The 15,529-nt window shown below is 49.7% G+C and overlaps 1 protein-coding gene across 11 annotated transcripts in view; it reads left to right on the plus strand.

Annotated features, from left to right (window-relative positions):
* GATAD2B (GATA zinc finger domain containing 2B) overlaps nt 1–15,529 on the plus strand; it is a 67,416-nt gene that overhangs the window by 21,275 nt on the left and 30,612 nt on the right. Inside the window, exon 1 of one of the 11 annotated variants that reach the window (XM_083591201.1) lies at nt 5,185–5,583. The exons of the other annotated variants lie outside the window; for them this stretch is intronic. The gene's annotated coding sequence lies outside the window, so the exon portion shown is untranslated. Of the gene's footprint in view, nt 1–5,184; nt 5,584–15,529 lie in introns of those variants that run through there. 11 annotated transcript variants of the gene reach the window in all.

A 15,529-nucleotide genomic window follows, 5' to 3' on the forward strand; every position in this document is an offset into this window, starting at 1 on the left:
GCCAAGGGCTGGGAGACGCGTTTGCGCGTGTGTGGAGCTTATACGGCGAGCACAAAGCAGTGGCAGGGAGGTGGAAGCGGCATGTGGGGGGGGGGAGAAGAGAGAGAGAGGCCTTCCTTGCGGTCTAGGAAATCGCAGCCTATTATATAAGGGAGTCTGCGTCACTCAGGCTGACGGGAGGAGAGTCGGGGGAGAGGAGAGAGAGAGAGGCTGGTCTCTTAAACCTCCTTTTGTCCCCCCACCCCTCTTTTTTCATTCTGTTTACAGTGATCACCGAGTTAATGCTGATATTACACCCCCCCCCCAAAAAAACTTCCTCTGCCCTCTCGCTGAAAGAAAGAATGAAAAAAACCTCATAGCTTCTAAGCAAACCAGTGTTCCTGGAGGATTTCTTTGCCACCTTTTCTTGCACAAGGGAGGGGGAGAGGAACTCTTACACACACATGCACTCCCCACCCCCTAAAAATAATAATTGCCCTCTCTTTCGTCTCTCTACGAACTGACCCACTAAATTCGAGAAATGAGGCATGAAAGGTTCCTGGATTCCTCCACATCCCTCTGAGTCAAAGATTTCGTTTGGTGATGTTGCTTTCGTTTGCTATCACGGAGCGGCTTTCATCGCCTGCTTCTTAATAATGTTGTCTGCTTCGGTTTGTTTGGGGCTTCAAAAGGGATGTGCCGCTGTGGTGGGTCAGCTCCGGCATGAAGGTATCCCATGTTTATGTTTTGTTTTACTGGTGTGCGGTTTTTTGGGTTTGGTTTGGTTTTTTGCACCCTCCGCTTTGAGAAGCCGCAAAGTTGTGTTGGCCAGCAGGGGTTTCTCTGTTGGCAGGGAGAAAGGCACTCTGTACCTGCTCAGTGTATGTCTTTACGTGCTGCAAGGTTTCTGTGGCCAAGCGCTAGGTGAAAATTCACGCCCAGGAGAACTGAATTCAATGGGAACGAAGAGTTGTGAGCCTGCTCTTGCTCAAAGCCTTCCTCTCTGTCCATGGCTGAAATGAAACCCGAGCCCCTAAGAACAGGAGCGGCTAATGCCTGTTGGGACTGGCAGGGCAGAAGGCAGAGAGGCCAACCGTACCTGGAGCCAGAACCAACCAGAGGCAAAGCCAAGGGCAGGCTGTACTCCTACAGTGAACACAGTGGGGCTTCCTTTGCTGGTAGACTGCTCAGGCAGGGACAACAGTAGTGGCTGGTGCTCATTGGGACTGATGGGGTGGAAGACCAGGAGCCCAAAAGTAGGTGGTGCCAGAGATAATGAGTGGCAGAGCCAACCAGTTCAAGCTTTGTCCCCATCCCCTTCTTGCTAAGTTCTACGAGGGTCAACACTGAGACCAAGAAGCTGGCAGGCAGGGCTACCGCCTGGACTGGTTGTTGTAAGCGGGTAGGTGGGGCCTGGCTGAGGGCAGATAGAGGTTGGTGGGGCTGTGCATGGTTTGCCCAGGTGGACCACCCTCCACTTCATAAGAAGACCCCTGGATCTGTCCCTTTGGGCATTCTGTTTCCCACAGGGGCTGAGCAGGTGGCCTCTGGGAACCCCAAGTGGACCATGAAGGCCATAACCCATTCCTGTACCTGTCACACACACACAAATACACCCCCGGAACTGGTACTGGGGGTAAACTGCCTCTGAACCTAAAGGTTCCATGTAGCTATTGTGGAAAATCACCATCTGATCAGCTTACCCGTTCTGAATATCTCATCCTTTCTCAAAAGGATGAGGAATCTCCAAAGGACTCCCATCCAAAGGACTCCCCTCAGCCCCAGCTAGCCATGGTCAGCAGTCAATGGAGGAGTAGCCCTGGTGGATCTTCTTGCCCAGCATCCCCTTTTCCTCACAGCGGCCTGCCAGGCCCTTCTGGGAAGACCACATCTGCACATGGAGGCAGCACCTTCTGTTTGTCTATGGTCGTTGCCAAGCATTTGGAGGAATATCGCTGCTAAACCTGGTGGTTCTGCTGAGTTATCATGGCGAGCACCGATTGATGCTGAGCTTTAACCCTCTATGATGCATGGAGATGGTTGGTGCTGGTAAAGTACCGAGTTAAAGCCCCTGGCTGACTGCCGGATGGAGTTGTAGCTCAGTGGCAGAGCAGGCACCTTGCATGCAAAGGGTCTTGGGTTCAATCTCCAACATCTCCAGGTAGGGGCTGGGAAAGGCACCCCTCTTGAACCCCTGAAGAGTCACTGCCAGGCGTGTAAACAGTACTGAGCTAGATGGACCAATGATCTGACTCTGTGACAGGCAGCGTCGTTTGTTTGAGGCGCTGAAATTTAAATGAAGTCAGACCTAAAATGCATGTGCTTTCCGTATGAAAGATCCCATTTTCAGACCTCCAGTATCTCCACTTACGAATTGCAAATACTCTATTCTGAAATCTGGAGAATAAGGTTAAACAATACTAAGCCGGGTGGGCAATGGTTTGGCTTGGTATAAGGCAGCCCCCGACAGAACTTGGTGTGCCCCCAAGGGACAACTCTATCCACTTGAGACTCGTTTCAGTGGGAGTGAAAGGACTTCTCTGAATGTTGTCTGCAGTTGCTCTCCTGCCTTTCCTTTCTCTCTCCCTCCTCTCCGCTCTCCACCAGTGGGAGTTAGAGGACTGTCCTGTGCTCCCTGGCCTACTGATGGAATAGAGTTAGGTGGTCGAATCCTGAGCTGGTAGAATAGACTGTACCACTTTGGATTGCAAGCAGGGGCTACTGCTTTCAAGCATTCCCCATTCATTTATTAAAAATGAAAGGCACCTAGCATCAGAAATGACTGTATCAGAGGAAAAGTTCCAGCCCAGCCTTCCCTGGCTGTGCTTATTCCCCCTGCCATGTAAAAAGCTTTCCAAGATGTAATCCACTCCCTTCAATCTGACTTGGCACAGTCCAGGTTTTTTTTTTTTAGCCACCACCTTATAAACCAGGCCTGTTCTGTAGAGTAATGTGGTTAAGAACCCTAAGCTGGTAGAACAGACTGTAACGTTTTTTAGACTACAAGTCTGGCAAAGCATAGATCCCCTCCCCTGCATTTAAAGCACAAAAAGATATTCCTTGCAAGTAGAAAACAAACGCAGCAAGGAGCTTCCTTCCTGGGAAGGAAGGAGGCCAGGCTCCTTGCTGTTCTAGATTTATACTTTGGGGAAGTATAGGTGTTTGGAGCTTGGGTTGCTGTTGATGTTTGGGGCTTGGGCATTTGTCCCTCGCTTGCAGCCTGAAATGGCGCAGGGACTAAGGGGTGGTCATTAAGAAACCCCCTCCTGAACACTCCATTCTGACTCTTGCCGTCTCCGGACAAGAGAGCTGCAAGAACTGATGTAAGAACCCAGGTAGAGTTAGGAGCTAAGAAGGTGAGCCATGAGTCTGGAAGGTCCCCGATAAAAATGTTTACCCTCTGCTAGGAAGCCTTTGACTGGCCTATGGGCAAAGCTGGCTTTTGTTTAGCAAACTGCTTTCCCCTCACCTGCAATAGAAACATAACAAGAGCAGGACCTGAGCAATAGCAGCTCTCCCCCGCTTGCGGTTCCTAGCTGCTGATAACCAGAGGCCTCCTTCCTTCCCACGGTGGAGTGAGAACATAGCCATCATGGCTGGCAGCCACTGATAGCCGCGTCCTCTGTGGATTTGTCTAAATCTCTTTTAAAGCCATCCAAGTTGGTGCCCAGCAGTACCTCTTGCAGGAGTGAATTCCATAGTTCAACTGTGCTTTGCATGGAAAAAGTAGTTCATTTCATCCCAAATCTTCCAACAGCTTCATTGGCTGTCCCCGAGTTCTAGTATTAGGAGTAAGAGGTGTATACAATGATAAATAAATATATGCAATAATTCATGGTGTAGAGAAAGTGGATAGAAAGAAGTATTTCACTTTCTCTACACCATGCATAATTGTATATAGCTTATTATGTTTCCCCACCCCACAGGGGATAATAATGCAAGGGAAGCCCTGCTAGTTCACTTCATCCAGTGCCTGCTGTTCCCCTCAAGGCCCAACAACCCCCCCTTGCCAATGGATCCCCTCCCAGCAACTAGTATTCAGGATTAGGCAGCCTCTGAACAATGCAGGTGCTGCTTACAGCCGTCAAGGCCAATAGGTGTTGATAGGCCCATCACCACAAACAGAGCCCAAGGAAGCTGTCCTCTAGCCCAGTAGTGGCTACTCTGAGTAACAACGACTCTCCAGGGTGTTGGGCAGAGAAAGGTCTTCCATCTGTTACCTGATCCTCTTTAGCTGGTGATGCCAGATACTAATCCTGGCACCTTCTATGTAAGCGTGCTCTCTTTGTCATGTGACAGTGAGTTCCGTAGATTAATTCGGTGCCGCATGCAACAAGTACTTCCTTTGCGTGCTTGGAATCTGCTGCTAGTCAGTTTTGTGGGGTGACTCCCAAACCCCAAAATTTCTCCATCCATAGTTTTATAAACTTGGTGTGTGTGTGTGTGTGTGTGTGTGAGAGAGAGAGAGAGAGAGAGAGAGAGAGAGAGAGAGAGATGGCATTGTGTTCTTCGTCATTGTCTTTTTGTCCCTTTTCCCCAGTGTGGAATTTGCCAGCTTCACCCTGCACACTGTGTTGAGATGTTTTCCATTGTGTGTTGGACCGCCTTATAGGGCTGGTGTAAGGATTAACGTGGCCATACAGAGGAAAATGCTGTGGAGACTCCCCCAAGTTCTTTCATGGATCTGAAGTGTATACTGTATATACCTTTTGAAGCAGGATAAACTGCCCTCTGTATGCAGCTAGGTAGTCAAATTTCGTGTACTGTTCCTTTCAAATGATTTCACTTCCTTCAAATCCCAGGTAGCCAAAATTTTCCCCCGTCCGTCCTCTGTTCATTTTGCTAGCTTGATCCTCCCTGCCCTACCTCTAATGTTCCTCTGGGAGAAACCATGCAGGGGTGGGAATGTCCCCGGTCTAAAACCCCAGACGACCGCTGCCAGTCAGTGTCAGCAGTACTGAGCTAGATGAGCCCGGCTGGTCTTACTTGGTATAAGGCTGCGTCTTACGTTCCTATGTTATGGGGAAGGGCCGTAGCTCAAGCACCTTCTCTGTATGCAGAAGGTCCCAGATTCAATTCCTGGCACCCCCCAAGTAGGGCTGAGAGTGTTCCATTCTGAAATCTCGGAGAGCGGCTGCTGGTCTGTGTTGACAATACTGAACTAAGTAGTCGGTATAAGGTCATTTCCTGCATTCAACAAGCCCACTTTAATGCCGAGAGCTTTTGCAGTGTCTTGCGGGCTGAGCTGCTTTATTACAAGGGGAGCTTTTCAGCATCTTTGGATAATTTGCTTCCGACGAGCTGTAAGGAAGATGCGGGGTGGGGGTGGGAGAGCCATTTCAATGAGCTTGCGCCGAAATGGCTCCTACGGATAACTGCGCCGGCAGCTGTTCTCTCTGCTTCCTTCGAAAACAAGAGTCCGGTTTGTCTGGGGACATCTAGGTCTCTCTTGTCGCCACTTCTCCGTACGCACTTTCTGAGAACCGTTGTCTTGCTGTCGTTGGGGAGCGTGATTTGTAATCCTCCCCCCCCCCCCCCACAACTGCAATGGATCGCGGTGGAATTTGGATCGCGGGCTCCTTGGAAGAAAGCTGTGATTTGTTTGTAAGGCGAGCTTCTTTTCCTTCTCCTCAGTCTCCAGACTCACAAGGCACAATTGCTGCGGAGAGTATCTCTTTTTGCCAAGTTGGGTGCGGAATGAGAAACGGGGGGGGGGGGCAGAGAGAGAGAGTGTGTTGTGCCAGCATAGGCACTGGCAGGAAGAGGCAGGGTCTGAGCCAGTCTGAGAAGGGTGGCTGGGAATGGCTTGATCTTCTCGCATCTCTCCTCCCCGTCCTGCTCTTCGGACCGCCTGGCTGTCAAGTCCCGGTTTCCTTTTTTGGCGATTGTCCTTTTTATAGCATTGTATGGAAACGTTTCGTCTTGGGAGACAGCCATTTTGTGCGTGTCCTGTCTCGAAACGCATCTCTCTTTCTTTTCATTTTTTTTTTTTTTAACAGCAGTGACATCCGCTTCGCTCTCGGAGAAGCTGAGGCGGAGCAGCTTTTGATGGTGGTGGGTGGGGGGGAGAGCTGACAGTGTTGAGCCAGCACCGGCACCCCTTTCCCAGACCCAGAGGGTGCGGTGGGGGCAATAACCTCTGCAGGGTGGGCTCAGAGCAAGGCAGAAGAAACTGTGCCAAAGGCAGGGACCACGTGCACCCGTGTGATTCTTAAGATTGTGAAATTTGGAATCTCGATGATCTTGTACAGTACAGTCTGTTGTAGGCTGAAGGTAAAGCAGGATGGAGACTGTCCTGAGCAGAGAAGTATTTCAACAGCTTGTTAGCCAGCATGCTACGTAGATGGTGCTTTCCACGTAACAGGGGCAGTGAGCCCCAGAATGCCAAATTCTGGGGACAGACAGGAGGTGCCCTGCAAGTGGGATTCCCAGGGGCAGCTGATTGGCTGCTGGGGTGAAAATAAGATGTTGCACTAGATTGGGGTGGGGAACCTTCCTCAGCCCGAGGACCACATTCCCTTCTGGGCAGCCCTCTGAGGGCCATGTGCCAGTGGTGGGTGGGGCCAAGGGCAAAGTGGGCGGATCAACGTATGTAAATGTTACCTTTGTACCATAGGCCAGTTTCTGCACATGCTCACACACCCTTCTCTGTCCTCCATCCAGGCAAGCTAGCATCATAATCGCAGAGTTCAAAGAGAACTTCCAGGCAGGCAGAATCCTCTCTGAAAGGGGGTACAGCAAGGCTGGTGGGATGTGTGGCCTGAGAAAAGAGGGTGTGGCTCATGGAGAGGTATGGCCCAGGGAGATTCCCGAGGGCCAGGTGCACATTCCCGAGGGCCAGGCCACATTCAACCTTCCGCCACCCCGCCCCCTGCACTGGGCATACATTTGGTCTGACCCTAGAGGGCTCTCTTTGTGTTTTCAGATGACCAGGAGTTGTCTCCATGCTCTAAGGGTGACCTTTCAGGGGGAGTTCAGAGCCTGTCCAGAGTTCAGAAACAGAAGGGAGGACTAGACGGCCCCTTGATCTGATTTGGCAGGGCAAAAAAAAAAGCATCACATTTCTATAGGGTATGAAGTGCCCTGTTTCCAGCACTGGGGATCAGCAACTGGCAGTCCCTGGGGACAAATCCAACCCCTAGCGGAGTATTCCTGTCCTCTCATTTGCCCAGCATCAGTGAGGGATTTGGGAATGGTGGGGGTTCGATGCTGCAGGATTCTTTGGCGATGGTAGGGCTGGCGATTGGGCCTTCTTCTCAAAGCAGCCCTCCAGAAATACTCAGTTGCCCACCTCCCTCTGGAACAAGAGATTTGTGAAACTTTGCACGTTGTTTTCCCGTAATACTTGCTGTCTTCTGGAGAATGAATAGCAAGCTAGAATAGAATCCTGGGATATCCATAGATGGGCAGACCTAGCAGATGACCATGCTGTAAGCTTGCGGTGGAGTAGTGCACGGTCTTCTCTCCAGGAAGTGAAAGAGTATGTTTCTGCCTCTGGAGCGGTCAGGCTCTGGGACCAAATGTTCAGATCCTCCTATGGATCCCAACATCCTTGAAAGTGCCGCAGCTCAGTGGTAGAGCATCTGTGTGGCATGCCGAAGGTCCCAGGTTCAATCCCTGGCATCTCCAGTTAGAGCTGGGAGAGAACCCTCTCAGAAAACCTAAGAGAGCTGCTGCCAGTCAGTGTAGACAGTACCAAACTAGATGGACCAATTAACTGATTTGTTATTGGGCAGCTTCTTAAATCACCCTGTTATTCAGAAACATGAGGACTGGAATCTTGGTTTATTATTGGGTAAAGGACTATAACTGATAGGGGTAGTCCCAGGCAGACTCAGTCTCTAGGTAGGGCTGGGGAAAGACTCTGGTCTCGAATCCTGGGGACCCTCTGCCCATCAGTGTAGGCAATATGGAACTAGATGGGGAAAGAGGCAGCTTCTTGGAGTTCCTATGGAATACACTGGCTTGGGAGCAGGAAGAGGGCCTTTTCCATGGCCGTGCCTAGGCTCTGGAACTTTCTCCCAAGGGAATCATGTCTCACCCAAAACATAGTCAAAACCTTCCTTTTTTAAAGACGGCATTTGACTCATAGATGGCTGTTTTGTCTTTATTTTTTTATTATTATTCAGGGTTTGATCTGCTACTCTGGTGGTATTGGGAGTGGGGGTTGTTCGGTATTTAGTGTCTTAATGTCTCTGTAATTGATATTTCAAATTGTGCTTTGATCTTCTTATTAGCCTCCTTGAGTTTTTAAATAAGGAAAGGCAGGGTGTAAATGTGTTTAAAGGAAAGCAGAGAAATTTACCACCACCCAGAATCGCACAATTATGGGCCACTGACAGCAGCCTTCTGGGCACGGCATATGAAACCCCCAAGGGGAGGAGTGCGTAACATTATTTTAAGGACTCGAAAACATTTCTTCATCTTTCCAGTGAAAACTGCGGGGGGAACACTCCTTTTTTGCCGCCCCTTAATTGAAACCCAGTAGGCCCCCAGAGGAGCAGACAGAGCAGGCAAAATTTGCTCTTGTAGTCCATCGGCAACCACAGCGAGGGTAGGAACAGGGCAGAACGATGTCTTTGTGGATCTTTTGTTGCTGACGGCTCTAGCTGGAGAAGGCCTAAATGCCTGCAGTTCTTCTTTAGCAGCTAATTAAAATGAAAAACAAAATTGGAACAGGAGCCAGGAATGTCGACTGCACCCACTGTCTCCCACACAAACCTTGCCACGGGCACAGGCAATGGGCTCCGCAAAGACCCTCCCTCCTGCTGTTGGCTGTAACAGAGCCTCATCTTCATGCACCTTGGCTGCTGGCTTTATCTGTAGGCCGAGACTCAGGATTTGAGTAGCTTTGAGTCATGTAGGAAAAGAAATCTTGAGAACATCTGGTGGTGGTGGTGGTGGCAACCCAGGACAGAGACAAATAAGAGAGTCCTGATCACCCAAAGAAGGGCCTCTGCTAAAGCCTTCGTTTTTTCCATTCAAGAACTTATTAAGATCTTTTGTCTGCAGGGGTTAGGTTGGCTGGAGAAAGAAGCCACAATGAATAATAGGGGGATCCTTAGGCTTTGGGGGCTAGGCAGACAGGGGGCTGGTATCAAGACAGGCATCTGAACTGAGGTTGTCTCTACTTCCCTATCATATGCAGCAGCGATGGGAAATCAGGCCCTCCAACTACTACAGTGGTACCTCGGGTTACATAAGCTTCAGGTTACATAAGCTTCAGGTTACAGACTCCGCTAACCCAGAAATATTACCTCAGGTTAAGAACTTTGCTTCAGGATGAGAACCTAAATCGTGCTCCGGCGGCGGCGGGAGGCCCCATTAGCTAAAGTGGTGCTTCAAGTTAAGAACAGTTTCAGGTTAAGAACAGACCTCCAGAACTAATTAAGTTCTTAACCCGAAGTACCACTGTACTGCTCTCCAACTCCCATCATCCCCGACTGTTGGCTGTGCTGGCTGGCAATGGTCCAAGGCAGCATGCGCATTGATTACCCAATCGTAGAGCCCACCCATGCTAGAACGCTTCTCACAACATGGGTTAAGGCAGCTCAACACTCCATTCTACTGAAGGGAACCTTTCACCCCCTCTCCGTTGCTTGCGCACCATGCAGAAATGTGGTGTGTAACCAACTGCCCTTGGATGACTTTATCGAAGAATTGGGTTTCTTAAAGGAGCGCAGAAATGGCAGCAATTGGAGAAAATCATAAGAATGTGAGAGTAGCTGGATCAGGCGGGTCCAGCATCCTGTTCTCACAGTGGCCATCCAGATGCTCAGTGGGAGGCCCACAAGTAAGACCTGAGTGCAGCAGCAACTCTCCCCTCCTGTAATTTCCAGGAACTGGCATTTCCGGCTCCAGCTCTGAAGGCACAGCATAGCTGTCATAGCTAGTAGGCACTGCTATCGTTCTCCACAAATTTGCCTAATCCTCTTTTAAAGCCATCCAGGGGCCATTGCTACCCCTTGTGGGAGTGAGTTCCATAAGTTTAAATCCACACGCAGAGTCAGTCTGCCTCTCTATATGCATCGGATACTTGATGGAGGTGAACAAAAGAGAGAGCGAGAAAGAGAGAAGGCCACTACCTTCATGTTGTGGTTGTGGGTTTCCAGCAGGCCTCTCTGGTCAGAAGCCCAGTACTAGATAAAGGACTAGGTAGACCTTTCAGTCTGAGCCCAAGGGTGGGGAACTTCAGGCCCAAATGTGGCCCTCCACACCTCTCTCTCTGGCCCTTGGGACTCTCCCTACACCACCCCCCTTCCCATGCCATAACTTTTTGGGTTTTTTGCCTGGCTGGAATGTACCCTTAGCCTGTGATCATGTCTCGTGCCTTGCCTGCATGGAGGACAGAGAGGCTTGTGTGTGGAAGCCCCTGTCCTTTGCATGGCTGGAACATTGCCAACTTCCACCTCGGATGCTGTTAGGCTTCAACACCCACAATCCACCGCCAGCTTAAGCAATGGTCAGGGGTGATGGAAGTTGTAGTCCAACAGTATCGAGGAAGCCAGGGTTTGAAAACACTGGCCTAATCTATACATCCATTGCTCCACCCACTTTTACCTCTGGCTGTCCCTGCCCCTGGCATGCGGCCCCCAGCAGATGGGTCACGAGTGAATGTGGACCTCAAGCTGAACAAAATTCTCCACTCCGGTTTGACCTATAAGGCAGCTCCCATCCTCTTGCAATCAATGGGTCGCTCAGAGCACAGTCTGTGTGTGTGTGTGTGTGTGTGTGTGTGTGTGTGTGTGTGTGTGTGTGTAGCTTGAAACAGAACCAGATAAACGGCATGCCAAAGCCCTTTGGGTGAGATGCTGTCCAGCCTCCTACATGTCAGCCACGTGGCCTCTCCTCATTCCCAGAAGCTTTGCAGGCCACAAATCTATCTGTACGGATAAATCTGACTTACTTGATTTCTCTCAGATTGCTGTGACTCCAGGCCTGCGTCGGATCAGCTGGCTGTCCCTTGGGTTTTGTTCCAACATTCTACTTTTTCGCTTCTCCCTCCTCCTTCCCCCTCGCTCTGCATCTCCATTGCTTTCTGGGTACCTTCACTGCTCCTGTTTGCCTGCTGCGCTCCCCAAGGGTTTTACAAGCCCTCATGGAGCTTCCTGGGGAACTGATTTGGGGAAGGGGAGGGCACAGAATCTGCCTCTGTGGGTTTTTAAAACCAGCACCTCCCGCAGATGAAGGACTGCTGGATCAGGCCATCAGCCCATCTTAGTCCAGTGTCCTGTTTTCACAGTGGCCAACCAGCATCCCTAATGGGAAGCGTGAAGGCAGGACTTGGAGCGCAAGAGCACTCTCTCCTCTTGCAGCTTCCAACAACTGGTATCGAACAGCAGTACTGCCTCCTACCATGGAGGCATAGCATGGCCATCATCGCTAGTAGCCATTAATAGCCTTCTCCTCTGTGAATGTGTCAGTTTTTCTTTTAAACCCATCCACGTTGGTGGTCATCACTGCCTCCTGTGGGACCAAATTCATAGATAAACTCTGCACTCCACAAAGAAACACTTTTTCCTTTCCTGAATCTTCCAGCGTTCAGCTTAATTGAATATCCAGGAGTTCTAGTGTGGTGAGAGAGGGAGGAGAAAAGCTTTCCCCTGTCCGTTTTCTCCATTCTGTGCGTAGTTTTATAAACTCATATCAATCCTATCTAATATGTGGTGGTTTACCTATTCATTTTTCCCTAACCATGTTTGCAATAGTTTTCTAGTCTTCGTGTTGTCCCAAAGCATGAAAGTTAGCGCAACGTTGTGGTGGTGGTGTTTCCCACCTGGGAACCATGGGTTTCCTTTTCAGGGTTACACTTTGCAGAGATAGATGATGCTTAAGGCAAGAATGGGGGAACCCAGACCTGTGGGGGATGCAGGCCTGGTGTCTAGTTGTGGTCTTACTGGCCTCTCTCAGATCTTTCCCCAGCCCCTGCTTCGTGCCCCCCCCTTGAATGTTTTTCCCTATCTGGGATGACTCCTTGGATTCTGATTATGCCTCTTGTTTTCCTTGATGGAAGATTTGCGGGGGGGGGGTGTAGAAATTAGCCTACGGTACAAAGTTAAAATTTTCATTCATTGCTACACCAATTTTGTCCTCTGGACACGGCCACCAATGGCACTTGGCCCCTGGAAGGTTGCCCAGGCAGGGTTGTGGCCCTCAGACTGAAGAAGGTCGCCCAGTCCTGGCTTAAAGAATATCTTTCTCTCTTGAGATATACCAGGGAGTCTGTGCTGCACATTCCAACACTGTCCAAAGCAGGGTCGCTGAGCATGTGAGGCAGGGCCTTCTCAGTTGTGGCTCCCAGACTTCAGTATAGCCGCACTCAGGAGGCCTGTTGAACAGTGTTTGGAATTCACCAGGCACATTTTGCACCTGACTATCGGCCACTTGCGACCAAGTGAAGATGCCCGGGTGCCAGGATGGCGCCTGACATCTCTGGAGGTACATGCCTGGGGATCCTTGGATCTTGACTGTTTTCACACACTAGCAACACATCCTGTAGAATTCTGTCCATTATATTTTATCTGCACGATCAGAATGACTTTCAGGAAACAAAAAGGTGTATTGAAAAATACAACACTTGAGCCATCTGACCCAAAATTGGCAACTAGGCATTTCATTTTGGTGACAGTAACCCTGGTTTAGGGATGTGGGTGGTGCTGTGGGTTAAACCACAGAGCCAGAGTTCTGTGGTTGGTGATTCGAATCCCCACGACGGGGTGAGCTCCTATTGCTCAGTCCCAGCTCCTGCCAACCTAGCAGTTCGAAAGCACATCAAAGTGCAAGTAGATAAATAGGTACCGCTTCGGTGGGAAGGTAAACAGCATTTCTGTGCGCTGCTCTGGTTCGCCAGAAGTGGCTTAGTCATGCTAGCCACATGACCCAGAAGCTGTACGCCAGCTCCCTCGGCCAGTAAAATGAGATGAGCGCCACAACCCCAGAGTCGTCCACGACTGGACCTAACGGTCAGGGGTCCCTGTATCTTTTTAAAACTGGTTTAAGGAGGCGTTTGGTGCCTAGCTTATATAACTGAGTTTCTAATACTGCTGTTGAACCTCTCGCCTCTCAGCCTTTTGTAGGCTTTTGCAGACCACCTTGTTTAGATGGGCCTTGGGTTTGGATAAAAACCACCAGGGTGGTTTTCATTTGATTCAGTTTATCTTTTGTTATCAAACTCCCCCCACCTTTGTTATTCTGTTGTTTTTCCTAAATCTCACCATGAGAACATGGGGAACTTTCTTATGCGCAGCGAAACCTTAGCTCAGTTATGTCTATGCTGGCTTCCCAACCCTCCCTGCATGCAGGTCCCTAGCTCAATCCCTGGCATTTCCAGAAGGGACCAGGAGAGACTCTGTGCCTGACAGCCTGGGGAACTTCTGCCAGTTAGTGTGGACAATGCTGTACTAGATGGACCAGTGCTTCCTGTGTTCCTACGTGGCAGGTATATGACCTGGGACCTTTGCCTGGCAAAGCACTTTGAGCTACAGCACCACAGACTCCTGTCTGAAACCTCAGAGAGCCACTGCTAGTCAGTGTATAGATGATACTTATCTGGATGGACCAATCATTTAACTTGCTATGTCAGGGATGTGAAGAATGTGGCCCTCCAGGCGTTTCCAAATTCCCACCATCCCCAACCATTGGGCCATGCTGCCTGGGGCTGATCGGAGTTATAGTCCAAAACATCTGGAGAGTACTAGGTTGAGGAAAGCATATTTAAAATAACAACAACTTACCAGCCAGTAATAATAATAATAATAATAATAATAATAATAATAATAATAATAATTTATTATTTATACCCCGCCCATCTGGCTGGGCCTCCCCAGCCACTCTGGGCGGCTTCCATAGAAACCAAAAACACAGTAAAATATCACACGTTAAATATCACAGTACAGTGGTACCTTAGGTTACATACACTTCAAGTTACATACGCTTCAGGTTACAGACTCCGCTAACCCAGAAATATTACCTCGGGTTAAGAACTTTGCTTCAGGATGAGAACATAAATTGTGCGGCGGCGCAGCAGCAGCAGGAGGCCCCATTAGCTAAAGTGGTGCTTCAGGTTAAGAACAGTTTCAGGTTAAGAACAGACCTCCAGAACGAATTAAGTTCTTAACCCGAGGTACCACTTTATAAAACATAATGATTGTGGCTGGGTGAACTGATCTGAGGTCTTAATTGAGAGGAGGCGTCTGCCGTGCTTGCAAGAGGAGGAGGGGAGGTTGGGCAGGAGCCAGAGGCCAGGTTAAGTGGGGTCGTGCCAAGTGGGGACTGGGACAAAGGGACGCTTGTGCCAAGGACAGCCAGGTCAGCCCTGAGGCCACAACGTTTGATGCAGAGTCTTCCAAACAATGGCTTGTGTTTGGACGTAATGCTCAACCGCAGATCAGTGCCATGGAAATGGGCCTTGGCAAGCACCCTCTCTCTTTGCTTCTGGTGCAGCCCCAGGGACCAGATCAGAAGCTTAACCACAGTTACTCATTCCACCCAAGCTGAGTCACTTTGGTAATCCAAACAGAGTGGCAAACAAACCAGGATTGTGAACCACAGGTTGAAGCTGGCTTCTTTCCCTAAGCCAGCCTTCCCCAACATCATACCCTCCAGGGTTTCCCACAGCATCCGGTTATAAGAACAGGACTAGATGGGCCATTGGCTCTTCTTATGTCCTTGTGACGTTGTTGGACTCCCATCAGCCTCAGACAGCATTGCCAGTGGTTAGGGATGGTGGGAGTTGGGAGTGAAATTGGGGGGAAGTGCCCTGAACCATAGTTAAGACTAACCACAGTTTATGCTGGTTTGGGCATAGTGAATAACTATGGTTATTTGAAAACCAAAGCAAATATTTGCTGTTTCGTCATGGCCTTGCCTGCGGAGTGGAAGGGAAGTTCTCAAGCTCTGAGGCTGATGCACAAAACTTCTTGCCCATGGTTTAGTGTTACGTGCAAGCTCGGCCAATCAGGCGGCTAGGATAAAAACCAGTAGGGGCATGAGCCTCGAATGGCAGGAAGCCCCTGTGGCTTTCTTTAATCACTAGGCTCTCCTGTAGGCATTGAAGACCTGAGTGCTGACCTTACCAGGGATCAAACACATGTTTCAAGAAAGTGCATCTCTGGGTTCTTGGATACCTTCCTCGGCATCCCAAGGTCAGACAAAGCAAACAGTCACTTGCCAAGTTCTGTTTTTTTTGGAGGGAGGGAGGGAGAGAGAAAAACCCTATTTGTATCACTCCCAGTCCCTGCCAGAATTTTGTCCCTGGAGATCTTGGTCACATTGGGATTAAAGGAGAACATAGGTGTGCCCCTCGCCGCATGCTCCCTAACCCCAGATGATGCAGTCAGAACAAACTTTGGTTGCAATTAAAATAACTTTGCACAGCAGCGGGGTGTTTGTACTGAGGTTTCCGTAGTCCCCATTAAAGCAACAGTTTTCTGTTGGGAACTGTTTCCATAACCATCTCCTCTGGAGTCTGGGAAGGGTCTTTTTCACAGGTATAGAAACTGGCTGGGGGGGTGTGTGAATATTTACCAACCTGCCAAATTATTTGGCTACA

Source organism: Podarcis filfolensis (assembly GCF_964270895.1).
Source record: "Podarcis filfolensis genome assembly, chromosome: 16".
Classification (NCBI taxonomy): domain Eukaryota; kingdom Metazoa; phylum Chordata; class Lepidosauria; order Squamata; family Lacertidae; genus Podarcis; species Podarcis filfolensis.